The sequence below is a fragment of the Adiantum capillus-veneris genome, chromosome 13 (genome assembly GCF_014529385.1).
Source record: "Adiantum capillus-veneris isolate H3 chromosome 13, ASM1452938v2, whole genome shotgun sequence".
Classification (NCBI taxonomy): domain Eukaryota; kingdom Viridiplantae; phylum Streptophyta; class Polypodiopsida; order Polypodiales; family Pteridaceae; genus Adiantum; species Adiantum capillus-veneris.
The window spans coordinates 105,403,531-105,422,217 of NC_140943.1; the positions used below are offsets into that span (position 1 = coordinate 105,403,531).

Here is an 18,687-nt window from a genome sequence, read left to right on the forward strand (position 1 = left end):
AATGCGGACTGGTTGCAAGAGCAAACCAGTAGTATGATATGGCTTGCGATGCACCCAACGGAGGTAGCAATAGAGTGATTGGCTAGGCACGGATCACTGGCTGTAGCAAAAAACCAGTACTATGATGCATGGCTTGCGATGCCGCCGATGGCTACAACTTGCAACAATATTCAATGGTGAGGCACCACGCTTGCATGTAGACGATGGGCACAACAATGTGCGGCTTGATGCCAGATGGGAGAGAGATGAAACAAGTATTGTAAGGTAATCCCAAAAGGCCAACTTTGGTCCATGTATCGGGTTTGAACTCAGTGAGTGCTCTCGTCAAGCCTCTCTCTCTCTCTCTCTCTCTCTCTCTCTCTCTCTCTCTCTCTCTCTCTCTCTCTCTCTCTCTCTCTCTCTCTCACACACACACACACACACACACACACACACACACACACACACACATAGACTTTTGGCAAGCCACTTTGAAAGGCAAGCAAAAGGTTGCACATTGCATATATACCCCATTCTACTTCCATTCTCCTATTGTCTCATCGATCAGGTCATGCACGCACTCACAAAGAGCAGGAAGACGCTAGCATACACCTACTTCTTCATTATAGGAGGTACATTTTTAGCCTACCTCTGCCTGCTTTACCCCCCTACATGGTGTGCATGTTTTGGGCAAGTGTACACGTCATTCAAAGAGAGGTTTAGGGCTCTTCACAGGAGGAGGATTTGCATTGGACCTTGTGCACGGTTGGAGGTTCTCTTTTATTAACCTGCATATTGCATTGCCACATTCTGACACTAGTGGGGAATAAATATTCGCCTTACACTTCTTGACCGGTCCCGTTTCTCTTCCATGGTGTTCCACCTCTTCTTTTGGAAGTGAATCCAAATCTTGCTTGGATATGAAGGATTTGCGAGTGATCTAAAGCATCAGAGCCCCAACTTAACCCTCCACTATGCTTAAAACCATTCACTCTTCCTATTGGACCACGATTGGATGTCTGCTTGTGTGCATGCTTGATTACCTTGAAATGCATGAGGCCAGGCACTTCAATTTGTCAGCCAGTGCATCCATTTTCCCAAATTAACATTTGATGTTGAGGATTGTTATGTATTACCAATTTTCTTGCAAAATCCCAAGATTTACTTTAATGAATTTCAATCTTCTTGTTTAGATAGTTATGAGGTGCATGTGCATATGATGAAACTTGTATTTAGGAACCTCTTTGCTTGGGCGCTTCTGCTCATCCTAGTCACAACTCGTGATTTTCATGCCCCTTGCATGTAGACGCTTCTATATGTTGTAGCACACGAAAATAAGTGGAAGAGGCTTCTCATAAGTTATTACTATTTTATAGCAGAAGTTGACAATGAAGAGTTGTAGATGGACAAAATGATGATAGGAAGGTGAAGGAGCAGCTTTGTTTGATAGAGAGATTCGTCCAATTTGATGCATGTTGAAAATTTAATAGTTAAGCTTAATGGGATGAAATGGTGCTTGTAAGAATGACAAAGTGCATTATGCGGAGAAGGAATGAGTTGGCACTTATGGAGTTACAAACCAATAAAATTTTATGGAGAGCTTGAAACGTGAGCTTATAATTTTTTTGAAGGCTAAAGATGAGGCGGTTAGGCTAGCTAGAGCGGCCATGAGTGCAGTTGGGTCAACAACAAGGTGGGTTGAGGAATTCTTACTAGAGATCTCCACAACAAAGGGTTCTATTCTATTGGGTGATTGCACAACACATCTTTCTAATTTGTCCTTAGATTCGCTTGAAATTTTTCTAAGCTTGGTTTTTCTTGCTCAGTGAGATTAGAAACCCCCTTTGCAAGTAGAAGTTCAAGGTTGAGGATTTTGGTAGCTTTGATGTGGAGTGGCACCTGGGTGGGGACTTAAAGACCATAAAGTGTTACTTGGCTGCACACAAGGGGCTTCTTCACTCTATCCTTGTCCATTTTTCACTCTGGGGTACAAATCTAACAGACCACAAAGTACAAAAGAACTTTGCCAAGGGAGGTTCAATGCTTCCATGGTAAGAGGATAGAGACAAAGTATTGGACAATTTGATGTTGGAGATAAAGGCAAGGAATGTGAAGCATCTGTTTTGATGTTGGAGATAAAGGCAAGGAATGTGAAGCATCTGTTTTGAGATACCCCATGCTCAATGCAAGGCTTAAAATCCAATATTTCCATTTTTTTTCTATCTAATGTACATTTTTCTACATTGCACGCATTCATGTGCATTTTTGATAGGCTACTGAAGCTCCACATTGACTATGCTTTCACAATGAGGCCATTGCAAAAGTCCCGGGAGGCGATCAAAAGGGTGGATGCACTTCTCAATTCCATTGGTTGTCACGGTGGAAATGTGTCAATTGTTGCTACAAAGAACATAGGGGAGGCCCATGAGATCGCCCAACAAGTGTCAATGAGTGGAAGAAAAGCTAGACACTTCTTGAAGAAAGCAACACAGGGAAACCCATGTCGGCATGACGCTCAAAATAGCTCCAACCACAATGATACGTAACCTTTGGGAACTCTAGAAGGAATTATGCAAACCTACTACTAACAATGACTCCAATCTCGAGCTTGCAAACAAGCACAAGCAAGTTTGGGCAACTTTTGATAGAATGGTCAAGCTTATGGGTCTTGCCAAGCACAAAAGAGAAGCATCACTAATCATTTTAAGAAGTGTTGGCGGATTTCACCAAGGTCTTTACCCTTGCTTGGGGTGAAAATAACATCACAAATTACATTGTAAGCCATGTAAATGCAGTGAAATTATATAAAGAGATTGTGTTCATCTCATAATTTGCATTGTTTTCTCGTGAACAACATATCGTGCTTGTGCATGGAGCATTTTTTATGCACAAATATGGTTTTCTTGATACTTTTAGCACTTAAGGCATGGAGAAGTCCCATTATCAAGCTCAAGGGGTATATTTTAAAAAGACTAGACATGGCGGTGGTATGGTACAATCTAATTATTTGAAATAGATGTTTAGTTGGTTCTTTCACACGACATTTTTTTGTAAGCTCACCATGGAGCATGCATGATAATCTAAGATTGCAAGGGAAGTGCGCAAATTGAGTTGTCAAGAGCACAACAACAAGTGGCGAATGTCACAAGGCCTTGCCAAGCATGCCGCATGGCACCAACGTAGGGTCCGGCAAGGGTCAAGGTGGATTCTCCACCAGTAACTACATGCCAACGTAGGGTCCGCAAGGGTTGAGGTGGATTCAACATTAATTAATACTCTTCTTCACATTTTTTAAAATTAAATTTTGGGGCACCCATTTAGAAAATAATAGCTTTTAAAAGAAAATTATAGTGTCAAAGGACCCTTCTAAAATGGGCCCTTATAAATATAAGATCCGCTTACTTGTCACTTTGGTTTTTCTCCACCTGTGAGCTCCCACAATACCCCATGGCGTGCACCAAAGAGCATCCCCTTGTTAAGAAAAACACTCTCCAAGGTTGCGAGAAGTCGGTATGGCTTAGAACACAAGAAAATGCCCGCGAACACTTGACCTTTCTCGCTGCTCATCAAGCTCTAGGCAAGGTAATCGAGGGGAGGGCTCATCATGGGCTCATGAGCGGGAGGCACAAGAGCAATAATCATAGCAGAAACAAGCACAAGGGGCACCGCATCAAAGAGTCAAGCATCCCTCTAAACGATGGCGGGAAGAAGAAGGGGACTCATCATCCTAAAGTGAAAGGGAATAGCCACCATGCTAATAAGCTCAAGTATGGGGGTCTAGAGCTTGAGTGGTGCATACAGACAGCGAGTCAAAGATAGAGCCTCGATGGTAGCGTGATAAGATCCCACGCACACAGCGTTCCTACAGGACAAGATTGGGAGGCAACAAGAGAGAAGGACAATGAGGAGATAGAGGAGGTGGCACCACTACCACCACCACCACCAAAGCATGTAAATCACCTCAAATCAAAGTTTTTTAAGAAGCCCAAGCACCACGCACTAGCAAATATGCAAGTATCCCCAAGACAACCCCAGAGTCATTGCAAGATGCAAGGGCGTTTGCAAAAATCCGGCATTATCAAAAGACAATCGAGTTGCTCATTTGATGAACCCCCTTTGCTCGCATGATGAAGGAGATGCTCCAAAGTTATGGAAATCAATATAGAATGCAAGCAATGGTGCTCGAGGCCATTCAAAAAGCTATGGAGGCCCACAACATTTCTGTGTTGGAGGATTCTAACCTCTATGCCATACATGCAAAGAGAGTGACTATACAACCAAAGGACATTACTAGCCAAAGTGATACTCATCTTTCCTGTATTACCCACCCTATCTTTGCAACCAAAAATTTTGTTCATGATCAAAGGATTCACAGTGTTGTATCTTCTATGTCCATAATCAATTAAGTTCTTTATCTTCTTAAATCTATTTAAGTTAAATGATGTTTGCCTAGTTGGGTCCACCAATGTCAGAGGGGAAGGGGGGTGTATTTATAGTTGAACACTTGAAATCAAGAAAAAGTTGTTCTTTTCCAGTGTCCTGGGGTACACACAAGCCCAAGAAATGAAAAAAGGGGAGGGGTGGCCACAAGGGCGCACATAACTGCCAAATAGGGACCCCTTATATGGATTTTCTTCGCACTCTTATGGCCATCCCTCGCCTTTTTGCATTTTTTGAGCTTTGTGCACCCAAGGACACTTGAAAAGCTAAAATCTAGCTAAAATTTAGGTGTCCATGCATTACTTCACCCTCTCCAAACATGACCCCTTGTTTGGTTGTTCTGTGTGCGCCCTTGTGGCCACCCCCCTTGTTGCTTTTCTAGCCTTGCGTGCACCCCAGGACAAATCCAACTGAAATTTAGGTGTCCATGCATCCAGTTTTTCCCTACCCCCTAAGTGATGCACCAGTTACAATGAGTAATTTGGCTTAGATAAAAAGGTTTATTTATAAAATAGAGGGAATACACAATGGTAAAAAAATCAGGATAATGGTGAGTCAATGTATATAGCATACTTAAGCAAATAACGCACACTTAGGTAAAAATATTCAAATTAATTATTAAAAAATACCTATATTTAGGTCCTAGATACAATGAAATATTTACACACAAAAAGGCCATAATATATTTTTATTTATTTATTTGGCTCAATTAGCCTAGTGACTTAGCTAGCTGAGGGTTTTTTAACGAGATATGGGAAAAGTCCCCTAACTCACCCACGTCTCTTTACAATAAAAAGGTGAGGATATCCATAGTGTTAGAGTAATTTTTCTTGGGTGAGGTGTCTCACAATGGCCAATACGGAGAGTCAAAAAACAACTATCATTACCCTCCCCCCCCCGAGATGATGGTATATTCATGTACCATCATAAAGCGTCCTTTCCAAAGAGAGTGGTTCTGATTCTTTTGTGATATTTGGTCTCTCGAAAAGATTTCATTGTGTGGGCCCTTGTCACACGTGCTTCATGCAACAAAAGTTACATGAGATAGTCGCTCTTTGGCAGACCTTTGGTACATGCTTTGGTAGAGGGCGACTCAAATAGAGCTTTAGCCAATATCCATTTACCTTCTTGGAGTGCTCTTAACCATTCAAGACCATGAGCTAGTAGTAACTTGAATTGAAAGGCTTCTTGACTATGTATGGTCATTGCTATCTAGTTTCAAACTTGGCATCAAAACAATTATTGAGTCGATTGCCATACCTTAGCACACGATCTCCTTTCTTGATTCTTGTTTACTTCAGTTTTTTATCAATCTTCTCCTTCGCTTGTGTAGCTTTCCTCTTGTAGCACTCATAAGGTGCTTCTCTCTTCCACTCAATCCATCCATGCCTCTTGATCATCATGTGCGCCTTTGCTATGAAGCCGCATTGTTGGGATGTTGAGCTCGATAGGTTGCAAAGCCTCTTGAAAATAGACCAAGTGAAATGGTGTGAACTCTGTGGCCTCCCTGTATATGGTTTGATATGTCCACAATTCTCCATCCAAGAATTCATCCCACAACTTTGTCTTATTTTCCACCATCTTTTTTATGATGCCTACAATGACACCATTTGCGTTTTCTACCAAACCATTTGACTAGGGATAGTAGGGTGTACTGTGACGATGTAAAATGTGAATATCTTCATAGACTTCTATGAGCAATCCCTTTATAAACCTTGTACCATTATCAAAAACAATCTCTAGCATGCCACACTTTGTGCTTCCACCCACCTAGTCATATAGTCCACATCCACTAGAATGTAGAGCTTACCATTTTTAGTTCTAGGTAGTGGACCCACAGCATCAATGTCCCACGTTTCAAAAGGTCCATCTGCAAGAACTATTTGCCAGGGACCATGCACCAATTTTCTATTTCCATTCACCTGACAATGGTGACAACTTCTACACCAATGTTGAACATCAACGTGCAAGCTTGGCCAAACATACCGCGCAAGAAAAATCTTTTTTACTATTAACTCTTGGGCAAAATAACCACCACAAACCTTCTAGAATGGCATGAATTTTCTCAATTGTTGATACTCTTCTACACACCTGATGCTTTCGTCTTCGATAGAGGGAGCCTTCTAGGAAGAGATAAATGCTTGCCTCCGTCATGAGCCTCCTCTTCTGAGCCTTTGTGAAGCCTTGTGAAAACTCGCCCTCCAAAATGTAGAGAATAATGGGAGCCAATGACTCCATTCCTGATACCTCAGTTGCTTGACAATTGCTGTTACCATGATGACCTGCACTTCTTTCTCAACACATGCAACTGCCTGTTGTGCAAGTAAATCGACATCCTCATTTTGTTTCCTAGGAATATGATATAGTTGCACCTCTTCAAATTGATTAAACAACCTATGAATGGCATGAACTTTTTTCCTCAGGATTTCATTTTTGCATGCCCAAATGCATAAGATCTGCGTCACAATGAGAAGTTCATCCCCCTTTATCATGAGACATTGTATACCTTGACTAATGCGCATCTTCAAACCATGAAGTAGTATATCATACTCTGCTTCCTTGTTGCTTGTTGTGCCTAGTAGATTGACCTTATCTTTCATGACCACCTCTCCACTTGGGTTGAGCAACACCAACCCTACCCCTGCTTTATTGTTGGCTCATCAAAAAGTTCCATCAAAGAACAAGGTAAATGCATTAGGGATACTTTTAGGTGGTGGCAATGGTAGGATCTTTACTTCAGGCATTTTAATGTCCTTCTCATGCACTATATAAGTGAGAATTCCTGCCAATTGTGCACGCACATTGTCTTCTACCTTGAAAGAGTATTGGAACTCTTGCAATTCCATAATCCACTTTGAAATCCTAGTACTAAGATTCATTTGAGATGACATCCAAGGGACAAATTTTTTGCAGTGAGAATTACAGAAGATTTAGTAACAGGTAGGATCTAAATTTTCTCACTACAAACATGAGAGCAAGCATCATGAGTTCTGCTTTAGTGTAGCCTCTCTCCAAGGCATTCATGAGCCTACTAGAAAAGTAGATGGGTCACATCCTAGTACTGTGGGGATCTTGTTGTAACAAAACAACACCAATTGTTTCTTTCTTAACACTAGAGCTAAAACAGAATGTGTACTCCCAACAAGGAGGCATGAGTGTTTGTAGTTCTAACAAAATGAACTTAATGTTACAAAAGTACTCCTCAAGCTCATCAGACCATGCAAATTCTACTTGTGTCAATTTTTGCAAAGGGTGAAGTAACTCTGAAGCTAAGTGAATGAAGAGTGACATATACTTCACCTTTTGAATGAATGAGATGACCTCCTTGATATTCTTGGGTGAAGGTAGCTCCATAAGAGACTTTGCCTTTGAAGGATCCACTGCAATGCCTTTATAGGATACCTTATGACCAAACAAGATCACTTCATTCTCATCTATGTGGAATTTATCGGGATTGAGCTGACCTTCCATGTCATAGAGCTTCTTCAAACCTCCTTCTACCCTTTGTAGATGCAACAATTTTGAGCTATAAATGCAAAAGTCATCAATAAAAACCCTAATGGACTTCCCAAAAAATTCTTGAAACACCATGTTTATGAAGCTTTGGAAAGTTGCAGGAGCATTTATCAGGCCAAATGGCATGAATTTGAAAGCATAACAACCCCAAAGAGTGATGAAGGTTGTTTTCAATTGATTCTCTAATGCGATACCTATTTGAAAGAAGCCTGAGTAGCCATCACACACAGTGTACTTCTCATGACCAGCTACCTCATTTAGTATCTCATCCTGAAATGGGAGGGTAAAGTGATCTTGCTTGGTTGCCTCATTGAGTGGCCTATAGTCTAGATACCCTCCACTTGCCATTCTTCTTGGGAGTGACTACGATGGGAGAGACCCACTCTAAATTATCCACTAGATAAATGAAACCAGATGCTAGAAGCTTTTTGCCTCCTTGAGAAAATCATGTTCCTTGATGACTCCTAGCCTTCATAGCTTCTGAGCCTTAGGTGTGGCCTCTGGCTTTAACTCGATCTTCTGTTGAACATCATCTACTCCATGCATGTCTATGTGGTCTTTAGCAAAAAGACTAGGAAACTTCCTTAGCACACATTTGAACTGCTCTCTTTCGTCCTTTGTAATTGTTGTAGACAACATACCTTCTAACATCCCTTCATCTTCCACACCTTGGTTCTCTTGAGGACCTCCTCTTCTAAGCCATGACAAGAGGTCTCTTGGTGGCTTAGCTTAAACCTTACCCCCATGACTTTGATGGAAGACTCCTCTTCAGTAATGCTGCCGCTACTTCCTTCCTCTGAAGTACTATCGGTCCAGTCTTCCTCCGTCTCATTGTGAGATGATTCTTCATGGGGCTCCTCTTGACGTTGCTCCTTTATGTCAAGGACAACCTTCTTATGATTGTCATTCCTACAAATCAACCTTCCATTCTTTCAATCCTGCAAAGCTCGCATTTTCATTAGCCATGGTCTTCCCAGGATAAAATGGTAGACATAACATAGAAATTAACTGTTTTCTTAATGCCCAAGGCCTCCACAAAAACATTTTTACAAATTTCTACACACGTAGCCTTGCTATTGTTTGCCATCTTGACTTTGATTTTAGGTGTCTCATGGATGTGCATGCCTAGTCTTCACATGAGTCCCTTTGTCATGATGCAAATTTGTGCACCCCTATCCACTAGACCTTTCCTAACCAACCTTTCTTTGATGTAACTAAGATTTACCTTCTCTACCTCATAGTCGAGGATGACTATGATTTCAAGAGAGAGGTAATGCCATAAAATCTAATATTTACCTATCCCAAATGATTTTCTCATATTGAACTTATCATTTAATATGGGGAGATAAATGGGAAAAAGAGTTAGGATACATATATGTGTTGCTAAAACTATTCTCAACAGGGGACCAAGAGGAGAGATAAGCTCATCTCAATAAGGGTCCAAATGGAGAGAGGTCTACCAAAGAGAAATGTGCACCTAATGGAGCTTTAAAAGACCTTAGGTTAAGCTTCATTAAAGCTCCAAAGATTAGTGCTAAAAGTCCTTAGACTTAGAACCTTTATGTAAGGTTTTGGCCAACTTTAAGTGGTTGAGGTGTTTGAGCCCAGAAGTCAACACTAGTCCTACAAAGCAGGGGACAAGCCCTACATGTAGGAGCATGAGAGAGAACACCCCCCCTCCCCCCCCCCCAAGAGTCACCCTTCCACAAGAGGCATAAAGGACACATGAAAGGCCCCTATCAAAGTTGCCCCCAATTAAGCATGAATGCTATTGGATGGCTTATGAAAAGGTCCATGTGAATTAAGCTTAATTAAATTAAGCTTAAGCTTTATGGAAAAGTCCCTAAAAAGGACCAATAAGAATTAGGACCTACGTTATTTATATTGGACAGTCTATCAAGGGGTCCAATGAGAATTGAGCAGACCTTGTGCAAGCTTATTCCTATTGGCCAGTTGACCTAGAGAGCCAATAAGAATTTAGCATCAATTATTTAATAAATCAAGCTCTCTCTCTCAAAGGGGTAAAGAAGGACACTTGTCTAAATGCTACACCCCTTGCTAGTGTAAACAAGGAGGGTCGATTTCTCTCTCTCTCTCTCTCTCTCTCTCTCTCTCTCTCTCTCTCTCTCTCTCAACCCACGAGCCCACACACACATTTTCTCATTGTGTGCTAAGCAAGAAGTGATCTCCTTCTCCAAGATTGAGAAGTAGAGAGACTACACCAACACCTCTTGGCTATGGACTGCAAATCCAAGCAAGAGTCAAGCTTCAAAGCATGCTCATCTTCTACTCAAATCGCCATCACTATGCTAAGCTATGTTCTAAGAGTGATGTGATATGTGACGAGAATACTTCTTTCTCGTATGTTACATCTTCTTACTCTTCAATTTCCTCACTCCTTGCCATCTCTCTTCACCTTTGAAGGTGTTTGAGGTCTTGGGATTGAGGCTGGGACAGGTTTATGCTATTGCAAGCAAGTTGAATTGTTGTTTTGGGCATAATATTGGTACATGAAGATTTTTATCTTCATGGTACCAACAAGCTCTCAAGGAACACAAATAATGTATTGGACAAAGTCTCTCTTTATTTATGGGAGAACATATAATACAAAAGACTTTTGGAGGGGGGACCAGCTCCAAGTAAATCGGTCCTCAACTATTGTCAATTTCTCTAATTCCCTCTCTTTTACTAGTATTGTTCATGCCAAGCTACTATCTTTAATCAAGCACTTCCTCTCTACCTTCATTAGGAATTCTCTTAATGAAATGCTCACCACTGTCATTTTAATTCCGCTACAATTAAGGTTATTAGACTAATTCCGTTACACAAGGCACACTGGACTTGCTCTAGGGAAAATAAAATGGACTTAGGCCCTGTCAAGAGTAGAATGGAGGAGGAGACCATGTTTTTCTCTTGTATATTCAACAGGCAGGTCCTTCCCCACTCATAACATGTCCGTTTAGTGTATGAATAGATCATAGTTAGTCCATTTGTCATCTTTGAAGGTGCTCCCACAACTTCTCTAGCTCATACTACATCAAAGTCTACCCTTCCTTTTGTTATGATTTATGTAGCCTATGTGTCATGAGTTATCCTATTCCAGGAGTGTGCTAAGATTAAGAGGTTCTTTTGTTCTGATAGATACTGTAAGTTCATGATCCTTCTTTAGACCCCATCCCTTCCCCATTGATCCGATGTTTTCCATAAATTAAGTTGCTGGTTTAACAACACATTCGAATTCAACTCTTGAAAATGAAGAAGGAAAGTCAGCTATTCATTTTTCACCTTTCAGACATTGTAACTTCCATCCTTTACTTTGTAAATTTTCCACCCTAACCAAAACTGTGAGGACCTTCGTTGTTTTTATTTTTCCAAAATTGTGCAGAACTTCTTCCCCCTTTTTGTAATAAAGTTTAAAGGTAGCATAACATTTGGACTTTTGGAGACGTGGTGTCCGTGTCCAATGCTAGACTCAGTTTACCAACTGTCTTGCCCAACATTAGTTTTTACATCGTGGCCTAGTGTGAAAACAACCTTAGTATACTTTAGGCGTCGGTTTAGATTTTGAGACACGCGGGTCGTGTGTGTGACCATCCTCTGCATTTTTATTTGGAGATGGGGTTGAGGCCAGCAGTGAAAAGAGGGGCATGTGGGTGCGGCGTTTTTCTGCGATAAGGGGGCCACTCCCTGCCCGTTGTTTGGTGGAGTGCACTCATCTTTCCCCTCTGTCGACGCAAGGCATTATCTGCGCAGATCTGGAGCTACAGGCGGATGAGAGCAGGGCGCGATGGACTCCCCTTCTTCGCCTCTGCAGGAACAGAGTAACAACCCATTGCGCGACGGAGTACATCGACGCACCTCTGCATCTCACATCAAGCACCCCTTCCCAAGTCCAAGAACCAGCGGCATGCTCGCACACGCCCCCTCATCGTCCCATCTGAAGGCACGCAGATCATCACCATCGTCTTCTTTGTCACCACCATCTCCATCATCATCATCGTCCTCTGATTCCCTCGCACCCCCTGTGTTTGATTTCAAGAGATCGCAACGGCATCATCGGCAGAGACCTTGCTCCCCTGCTCTGTTTCCCCTACCTCGTGGACCTTGCCCATTTGGAGAAGGAGAGCGAGTTGGTGATCCCCGGGGCTTTGCAACACAGATTACTCCCTCAACATCAGAAGCACTCAAATCTTACCCGCATCAAATGCCTTCTTTAGGTGGATCTACTGATCCAGCTCCACCCTTTACTGGCCAAGATGGCAATTCTATCTCGTCAACTCAACCACGGGATACTGGAGGCATGCATTGCGAGGACATCAGAAGGCATCGCGATGATGATCCGAAGGACAACAGGAAGCTGCTTGATACGAAGGACAATAGGAAGGTGCTAATGTGGCGTGCTGCTTGTGCCATGGCACATGCATATCTTCATCAACATGATTTACATAGCCATGAACTACATCTACATGGTCTAGATCAACATCAGCAACTTCACATGGGCGATATAGATAGCGAAGGTCATCATCTGCGTGAGGACATCTGTAATGTGCGATCGTCACGATCAATTGAGAGTGCTCCTTCCCTCCCCGCTCCTGCTCCTGCCAAGGTCAGCAGCAGGGGTGAAATGTACCCTTCCTCCATGTGTCCGTCCAACGATGTCGTATGTATTGATGAGGTTGTCAATCCCACCCAGGCTGCTGAATGGTTTGGTACCCTTTTCTTGACTACATCGGCCTTAGTCAGCTAAAATCTCCTCCCAAGAGAGTTTGCCAGCGCTTCTTGTTTTTTATTTCAATTGTAAGAACCTTTCAAGATGGCTCTCAGTTTGATGGTGTGTTACAACGCAAAATGTGTCTTCAGATTGTTTTTCATAAAACAGCCGTAGGCCTCCGAGCACCAATTGATTTGAGGCTAGCTTTCACGAGTTTGCTCGAGCTGATCAGACGAAATGATTGCAAGAGAGCTGTATAATGGAGGGTTGAATGCGGCTAAACCTTTTGATTTGTGGGTGTGTTATGTGGTCTCCTGATGTTGTCTTTGGATGCTTGTGCAGAACCAGCTCATGTAGCATCAAGTGGATGAGGTAAGAGGTTTGTAATTAAAATGACATCGACCACAAGTTGAGGACATATAAGATCGATGCATTATCATCTCATATATCATTGCCCACCCACACAACGGATTATTGTGGTGTAAAGTACACTCCACATGTCAAGCCTTTTTACCCTATAGGACTAATTTATGCCATGAACGGGGATGTTTCAATGAGTAAGGTTGAAACCTTAAGCTTTTCCACTGCGAGCAAGGATTGCACGAGTAAACACGATGCAATAGCTTTGATGAAGATTGATGATGTATGTAGGGCGATTTACTGGGGGTAAAGATCTTTAGTTTTTGTCACCCCCGATGATTGACCGTTGTCATTATCAAAAGACAATGTAAGATCTCAACGCTTTCGAAAAAGACAATTCACATTTCTCCAATCAGATGAGCCTCTTATGAAAATGGATTGTATTGGCCAAAGGGTCGGTGCTAGTTTGAAGTGTTGGGCAAATTGATGCCTTATAAGTTAAATGATCAAGCAAGATGCGATAAGGATGCTTTGTACAAACCATTCTTAAATTTCTATCATAGCATGTAGAGTATTGCTAGCTTCAGTCCTAAATATGTGGCTAGTGTACCTAGGGAAGTAACGATCACTCCAACATCCAAAGTGTGGAGGATTGTGCAAGCTCAATGCACTACTCCCGGTTTTGCATTCGAGGCGGATGATGTGGGTAAAATGTACATAATGACAAATACAAATACCATCCTCTATTTTTTGCATGTACTTTTACAGCTAGCTAGACTTGTATGCATCCAAACTTCCCTCTTGAGACTTCTTGATAATGCAAAAAGATGGGTGATTGTATGAGTTGAGGAGGTTAAAAGAAATTCCAAGCCACCATCAATAACATATTGCTAAAGAAACTTCTTTGACTGTACGTGTTGAAGAGTTTTACTTGGGATTGCTCATGCTAATGTTTAGGTGTGTGTATCCTTTATGCATATGTAAAGCCAAGGGTGTTCTACTCCTATATGGCTTTTAGTAGTTGACATTTCTAGATACCTTGCACCCAACTACTCCTCTATGCATGTGTAAAAGCAATGGTGTTTTACTCCTATATGGATTTTAACGCTCGAGATTTGTAGATATACATATCCTCTATGCATATGTAAAGCCAAGGGTGGTTTTACTCCTATATGGCTTTTAACACTTGATATTTGTAGATACCTTGCACTCAACTATTCCCTCTTCCACACATCCTTTCCTTTGAACTCCTCAAATGGATTCTCCTACAAAGGAGAAGCGACTTGCCTCTCGTTCTAGGACTATTTCACCTCCACACTCATCCTACTACCTTATCCCTTCTACATTTCCCATATTGAATCCTCTTTTGCAAACATTGTATACTTTCAGGCCAATAATATTGGCATCCTTGCTTATTGGTATATTCCCCTAATGGTATTCCTAATGGGTTCAAAAGAAGTATAAACACTACTTATGTAGTGCAAGGACTCTAAGAAAACACTAAAGGAAAATATAAGCAAAATAAAAAACACAAACGTATTATTATTGTGCACTCTGGCATCTCTTTTATATGGACACAAAAAGTCTTTTGACTTTCCACTTTCATGGGTCTTTCATTTCCTAATCTCACCCTTCACTTATGCACTTAAGATGTTTTCAAAGGTTTTTTATTTCTCCGAGATTGGGGAGACCTAATGCCCTTAAGCTTATATATGATTGAGTGCTAATTACATTGACTCAATGGCTTGATTACCTAGGGTGTTTTCTATACAAAAACCGGGTATATCTTGTGCACTCAAGATGAATCATTTATTGTACAGAGTGCTAGAGATTCTACACAGTTTATGGCGAGACGCATTATGGCCAAGACACATGTTAAGTGTCACATATTTTCAGTGTTCCAAACACTTCTCTTATGTCAGATGTGCCAAATTTTTCACTCTTTTTTTTTTGTTAATTGTTGCATTTGTGAGGGTCGTGGAAGGTTTTCTTGAATCCTTGCCTTGGAAGCGTTGGTACCTTGGCAAGGTGGTTTAGGTACTGGAGCATCTCCTTGAACCTTACCCTCACTAGAGATCTCATATGCCATTTGCAGTGATTTGGTGGTGCCCGACTTGAGAGATTTGAGTGTCAGTGGTTGACGCCCCATTTTGATTAAAGTGTTCTTGCCAGTTCTTGATCAATGTTACACGTATATTTAGACACTTTAAAGATTGTCATTCTATCCAAAATACAAAGGAGACTTTGGCAGAATTTTTTGAAAATAAGTCAACATGGCCGAAAGTTCTTCCCAAGTTAGACAAATTGCTGGAGAGAAGTTGACAACGGAGAATTATAGTGTTTGGTCTTATAGAATGGAGAATTTCATTATGGAAAAGGCTTATGGGACTATGTTATAAGTGAAGAAGAATGTCTTGAAGTTGACAATGAAACAAATAGAATGTCGATGCACATATGGTATGGCAAGCACAGGTAGATGGCAGATCAAGGATTACAAGTCTTGTTCAATCACGTTGGTTGTTTCATAGAGAAGGTTTTGGAAGGAGAGATTGACTTAATGTATGCGCAAACAAAGGATCAAGTGGCAGACACAAGATCTTGGGAAGGATAAGTTTTGTTACTTCCGAGAAGCATTGGGAATCTATTACATCCAAGCTCATCGTGAGCTTGAGGAGGAATGCTAGAGATTCTACACAATTTATGACCTGACATGTCATAATAATCAATATCTAATTCTCCTAAATGATTTTCTCATATTAAACCGATCATTTAATGTGGGGAAGTGCCAGGGGAGAAAAAGCTAGAATATTGGTTAAGCTAGAAGACCGGCCACAATAGGGATCCAAAGGAGGGAAAATAGGGATCCAAAGGGGGGGCCATCTGCAAAAGAGCCATGTGCAACAATGGGCTAAAAAGACCCTAAGGTTCAGCCCATTAAGACTTCCAAAATGCTAAGGTTCCAAAATTCAAAGGTTGTGTCCAAAGGTCAGCCCTAGGGGAAATTGGATGCTTTGTGTGTGACTAAAAAGTCTTTGCATATCCCTACATGGGAGGGGGCGAGCCCTTCTTCTAGGGGATGAGAGAGAAAGTCACACACACACAGGCTCCCTTTACACAAAGGGAATTAGGGACACATGTAAGCTCCCTAGCCCAGATGCCCACAAGGTGTGCCCAATTCCTATTGGATGGCCTTGGAGGTGGACCAATGAGAATTAGGCTAGAGTAAATCTAGTTTAATTAATTTAAAAACATTTAATAAAAGAAACCAATGAGAATTAAGTCTCCTAGAAGACTATTGGGCAGTCTCACAAGGGGTCCAATGAGCATTCAGGAGCCCAATGGCTTGCCTGATTCCTACTGGCCAGGAGGCAAAGGGGTCCAATGAGAGTTTAGTTTAATTATTTAATTATCTAAAGCTCTCACAAAAGGGGAAAGGGGGACACATGTCAGAAGGCTATCATTTATGCTGCTTAATAGTCATTGGCTTGACTTGGGGAGAGCCAATGAGGGCTCAGCAAGAGCAAATAGCAAGAGGGCTCGCCCAAGAGAGAGAGGGGGATGATTTTTGCAAGGCATTATCACACACACACTCACACAATCTCATGTGTGAAGAGAGAGAAGACTATCTCTTCCCAAGCTTTAATGGAGAGCTCATCACCTACTCCAAGCTTGTGAGATAGAAGCCTACATCTACACATTCTTGGCTTGTGGATGCAAATCCAACCAAGATCCAAGCTTCAATGCATGCTCATATCCTCTACCAAGCTAATTACTAAGCTAAATCTATGCTAATATGAGTGATTATGTGAGGAGATGTACATCTTTCTCGTAAGATACTCCTTCTTCCTCTCAATCTACTCTCATACCCTGCTAGCTCTCACCATCTTCGAAGGTGTGTGAGGTCTTGGGTCTGAGAATGGGGATAATTAAAGTTGTGTTTGTTAAGTGTTTTTCTTAGTGCATGAAGCTTTCATCTTCATTGCACTAGCTAGTCTTGAAGGAACACAAAGAATTGTATTGTACAATGTCTCTCTTGATGGGAGAAACCATAATACAAAGCCTTTTGGAGGGGGGACCGGCTCCATGCAAATCCGGTCCTCAATTGTTGTCAATAGCTTAATTTCTCTCTCTTTTGAAAGTATTGTTGATGCTATCTAACTAGGTGTTATGCTTTTTGTTGCTCTCTCCACCCAAGCACTGTTGTAATTATCATTAGGAATCTATGCTAATGAAATGCCCACTATGTTCATGCTAATTTCCGCTACACATAAGTTTTTAGACCATTAAATGTTACATTGGTATCAGAGCTCAAGGTTTCTCTTCTCTTGCTCAAGAAGGGAGGTCCTCAAGCTAGCTACAAATGGTTGGTATTATTAATTGCCTGTGAGTAAGTAGAATAGGGATTTTTCAGCCTTGCAGTGCACCTGCATTTGTGCAGTTAATGGGGCATCACCGTCGAGAGCTATGGTCTTAATAGTGGAGTCCTACGGGGCTTGCCTATGGCTTAACCACTATTGAGCTATTAGAAGCTTGAAAGGAGCCGGTGTTGTTTTTGTGTTGAAAGACCCTCTCTTCTATTCCTTGCAATTAATGGTATTCGAGCCGTTGGTACAGTAGCTTGAGTGCTTTTTCTAAAGGGGTAAAGAGGAGTAGCAACTGAGGCTTGAAGTGCCAAAGTACACCTAAAAAGTTTACACCTAAAGGTTGTTAGAATGGTTGACAATAGTAAAGAGAGTGAAATTAATGTTGATAACTTTGATTTTGCTCATGAGCAAGCTACTAATGATGCTTCAATGCTTGTTAACTATCTTGTTATTAGGCTTCAACAAGCCATGGGCAATCCATCTCTCCAAAGTGAAGTGCAACGGCAGCTCCGTGCTCACGGGATTCTCCAAGCTCATCACCATGACAAGAGAACACCTAAGAAGCCTCCTTGTGAGACTACCAAAAGAGGTCTCTCTCTGATTCGGGAAGAAGAAGAGAATCCATATGAAGGGCTCAAAAATTTACTTCTTGATGATGCATCTCCTTCCCAAAGGAGAACTCAAGAGCCTTCACCGAAGGAACGAGAAAGAAGCGAGTCTCCCACCACCTCGGCGGAGATGGCTCCATGAAGACAGCGGGCTAAACGCTCTCCATCACCACCAAAGCGGAGAAGACCATCACACTCTTCTCCACGCCATAATTCAAAGAGGGATTATAAAAAGCAAGAGAAGAAAAAGGCGAGAAAGAGGACACCCTCTTCTCCATCTTCTTCATCCTCTTCCTCTTATGAAAGTTATGGTGAAGACGACGAAGATCAAGACAAGAAAAAGGCGAGAAAGAGGTCACCCTCTTCTCCACCTTCTTCAAATTCTTCACCTTCTGAAGAAAGTGATGGTGCAACCTTTGAACCATCAAAAAGAAGAGGCCATAGGAAATCCTATGCCGCATGGAAGAGGTCGTCGAAGCTGAAGAAATTCAAAGAGGGAGGGAAGAGCATCTCTTTCCTTACCTATGATGGTACCTTTGGTGCTACGGACAAAGTTCTGGCCTTTATCCAACAGTTCGATGCGGCGTTTGGAGATGAGGGCTTCACGGAGTCCTCTAAGCTACGCCATGTAGCTATGCACTTTCAAAAGTCCGCCAGGCAATGGTGGTCTAGCCTATGAGCCAACGGTGAAGCTCCACGAACATGGAAA

At 41.8% G+C, this 18,687-nt stretch overlaps 1 pseudogene; it reads left to right on the forward strand.

The window, feature by feature from the left end:
• The first annotated feature begins 2,905 nt into the window (after window positions 1–2,905).
• Window positions 2,906–4,385, forward strand: LOC147444575 (uncharacterized; annotated as a pseudogene).
• Window positions 4,386–18,687: the final 14,302 nt, after the last annotated feature.